We start from the raw sequence: 4,361 nt of genomic DNA, 5'->3' as shown, positions 1-4,361 counted from the left end.
TTTTGTGTGTGTGTGTGTGTGTGTGTGTGTGTGTGTGTGTGTGTGTGTGTGTGTGTGTGTGTGTGTGTGTGTGTGTGTGTTCGTGTGCGTGTGCGTGTGTGTGTGTGTGTGTGTGTGTGCCTTCCACTAGAAGATTTTTTCCGGTCAATGCCTTTTCCTCATACTCCTCCTTCACAAAGTATGAACAACACCCACCTGCACTGCAAGCGAGCGACGCGACAAAACAAGACCCTCCCGATATAATGAATGAACTGCAAACACTTCGTGCGCAAGACAAAGTTAGACTATAGTGCGAGCGTTGTAGTTTGACGCGTCGGCGGCGTCGCTCACTAGTTGGAGGGTACCGGAGTGTCTCATCCCATGGTGTATTTATATAACATAAATGAAGCATTTAAAGCCAGCATAGAAGAGTGCCAGCGAAACTGTGTCAGTATGTTCACGTGGAACATGAAGCAGCAGAGCATCAGTTCTGCTCTAGTTTTTGCTGGGTATCAGTGATGAAGCTGCGATGCAGGTCTGCTGAGGATTGAGTACGTCAGTGACTGGCTAGTGTACGTAGACGGAGAGATGCTTATACTCTCTCAGATGAACTGAACTGTAGCTGTGCGTTAAGATCACACACCTCCCGAAAAAAATGTATCATCTGACCGAGGGAAAATAAATAAATACATAAAATAAAAATGACACTCTATATTTAATAATTTTTTTTTTATTTTTTATTTTTTTGCAGGCATTCCTCCATCATGTCTATTTTGAGTGAAATGTATTGATATAGGCTATGCATTGTGCTCTTAACTTTCACACTGAAAAGAGAAACTGGGTGGAGTTCTTAATATGTATATAACAAAATGTATGTAAACTATATTATGTGTATTTTATATTATATAAGCCTAATATGTGTGTGTAATATATAAAACTTGCCTGTACTGTTTTCTACAGATCATTAAAGTAAACCTTCATTTGTCTAATCTAATTAACCCTTGATTGTCGTCTTATAAATGGTCTTGCGTGAATGGCCTTGAAAAAAGTCCCTGAGGAACTGAAGACCTTTCCTTCTTCACATGCTCAGAGCAAACAGAGTTTTTGCTGACTCGGCTCTCTAGATCACCTCATTATTCGGTTGAAAGGTCAATTATACAGATCTGTAAATGGGTCAATCAGGGCAACAATCCACTGATTTTACAATGAAATCAAAATATGCTTACTGCTTCTGTCCTTTGCCCGCGAATAACTTGATTCAACAGCTCAGTTGTGGGCTAAGAGTCACTGGCCCAGTAACTTATAATGTTGCTGATTTTCACACTGTCACCCTCAATAAGCAAATTATAAGCTTGAATGAAGCAGGAATGTATGTCATGTGAGACCTGCTAGAATTCATTGAGTATACTGTTATAATTATAACCCCCACCATCATTTGTGCAAAACACACTGCTGTTATAGCACTGTAAATAACCAAAGCTAGCAGCACAATACAGTCATATTTAGGGTTATATTCATCTCCAGTTATCTGATTTAAAGGTTTATGTCATTGTGTGTGTTTTTGTGAAGATACAGACCCTTGTGAAAAAAAGTGAGCTTAATTGTTTTGAATGTAAATGTAGCGAACTACAAATCATAAAATATTTGTTTTAAAAGCTGTACTTGCAGATAATATAATAATAATTAAATAAAAGGCCACTTAAGTGTACCTTATATTTCTCAACACACTGAAGTACACTTTTAAAACCCTGTCAAATGAAAAGTTCCACTTTTAAGTACATTTTAAATCATTGTGTTTTAATATTCTTTTGTCATCCCTAAAAAACTACTTATTTTGATGTGTTGAGCAACATACTAAAGCACATGTCAAGTATCTGATTATAATTTCAACTGTAGTGTTTTTATATTAAATTTTCATTTAATATATTTAAAATGTACTAAAATGCAAAAGACAATACAAGTAATTCGATTTAATACAAGTAATTACAAGTACAAGTACAATACAATACAAGTAATCTACTTAAGCCCCATTTAAGTGTCAAAAAGCTCTTCTAAAATCAACTAATTGCATTTAATATACATTTAAACAATAATAATAAAAAATAAATTTAATTGTAAATAACATGCTATTGTGTGGCCGAACACATTACATTTAGTTTACACTTAAGTATATTTTTAAGGTATATAATATATATAATATAAGGTATATTATTTCCCTAATAAGTACTCTTTTATAAAATTGTGCTAAAGTGTACTGTAGTTCTTTTTCAGAAGGAAATAAAAGAATAGACTGGTAAAATAGTAAAAGTCTGGGCCAAACAGCCTCTGATGAATAAAAATGTTTGTTTTAGTTTCTAAGGTCCAATGTTCCTTACTCAGTGTTTGCAGTAACTTGAGAAGAACCCCTGATGGGCTTAGTGTTGAAAAAATGTGAAGCCTGTCTTGGCAGGCTGGCCATTGTGAACAATAGCGGCACTTGTCACTTTCATTTGTCTGTTAATAAGTGGGAAATGTGCCTACACAGTTCTACAATAGCAAGGCATTGGACAAATGAAGAAGTAAGAGGAGGAAATGTTCTAAATGTGAAACATACAGTATAATGGGAAACAATAAAGCATGGATGGTTGTTTTTAAATGACAACATTTATGAAGTATGGAGAATAAACACTTTTCCTGACAATACCTTGAGTGACGCAGTGACCTGTGACGGAGCACACATATTGCTTTCCCTCCCTCCCTCTTTCCATCCCTGTCTGTTTGTGTGGGAAGATGAGAGAATGTGTGTGTGTGTCTGTTTATGTGTGTGTTTATCCATAAAGTCTTTTGGAGTAAAATGCAAATCAAGTCTTCATAAAATTGCAATAAGATGCATGAATCGTCTGCATTATGCATGTTCATAAACATGCATAGCAGGTTACACATACTTAAACATACTCAAGTACGCGCAAACACACACACACACACACACACACACACACACACACACACACACACAAATCACACATTCATCATAAGGCCCATCTGCTCTTACTGGTCCTTTCAGGTTCATTATTAAAGCATGCATATGTATCAGCTTAAAATGTTCACACTGTGATCCATTAATTTACTAAATTAAATGCCCATCAAACTCTTATTTATGAGGGTGTAAAGCTGATCGTTCTGGACTGCTGCCATGAGACTCTCTTTTCTATTTACAATTAAACTACAGGTATGACATGACCGAGACACTAAAATTGTACGTTAAACATATCTGTGAAGCTGTTGAGTTCTGGAAAATGCATATATTTTCTGGATTGGAGCTCAAGCAGTCAGATGTAACAGCTAAATTAGTATTTCCATAATTCTACAAGATGCACTTTTTATAGTGATGTTGATATAATCGTAATCATTTTACTATTCCACTTCATTCCCTCTCTGACTGCTTACAGTAAAATATAAGCTAAATATGTGTGTGTGCAGTGTCTGCGCCATGAGCGCCCGGCCACTTTGCTCCCTGTGCTGCCTTAGCTTGCTGATTACGATTTCTATCGAGGCCCCCTCAAGAAACACGAATGCCCCCCAGTTTGTATGACCTACTCTGTGTGTTTACTAGAGTACTGGGGGGAAAAAAGGACATTCTTTTTTGTGTCCATTTTTCAAAAATCACACATCCTCATACAATTTCTGAATAACAAACTCTAATAATGTTTGGGTTTTATTTGTTTGATTATTTATTTTTTATTCCTGGTAGAGAAAAATCTGCATGCTGCATTCAACACATGGTTAATTTCCCCTTGCTGTTATTATATAGACAGTTTTAGCATCATACTTTTTCTTCATTTATTGTGTTTCTTGGTGGAATAGCTAAAAAAAAGATTTGTTTACTGAAATACATTTGGTGGTGAAACAATTTTCACTCAGAAAATGCTAGAAAATTTTACAAATAATCGCAAATAACATATTTAATTAAACATGACATTTTGAAGCAGAAAGCCTATAGTATTTTCTTGTAAAACACACTACGATAATCTCCATACAACTTGGAAGTTTTCTTTTTTTTTTAAAGTGTACATATACACAACCAATCAAACAATTATGATATCTCATTATGGCTCACATAGAAGTGTTCATCCAGTAGCTCTTCTCTAACCTCAGACCACAGATATTGATAAAAGCAAACCTAAATAGATTCATCTTTTTGATGGATTGCTGTTGGATTGTCCCATGTCAGGCCCACATACAGTAGCACTATTGCTGAGCCTGTCCATGATTTGACTCTTGAACATGCCCACAAACCTTTGCATTCAGTCAGTTAACAATTAATTAAATGTATTTTTATTTGATTATTTCGCTCCAGTCCTAATGTTTTACACTGTGCTGGTCTTTAAAAAATAAATAAACAA

Source organism: Sinocyclocheilus grahami, unplaced genomic scaffold (assembly GCF_001515645.1).
Source record: "Sinocyclocheilus grahami isolate Dianchi unplaced genomic scaffold, SAMN03320097.WGS_v1.1 scaffold688.1, whole genome shotgun sequence".
Lineage (NCBI taxonomy): Eukaryota > Metazoa > Chordata > Actinopteri > Cypriniformes > Cyprinidae > Sinocyclocheilus > Sinocyclocheilus grahami.
Note: the sequence above shows the minus strand (reverse complement) of the source record.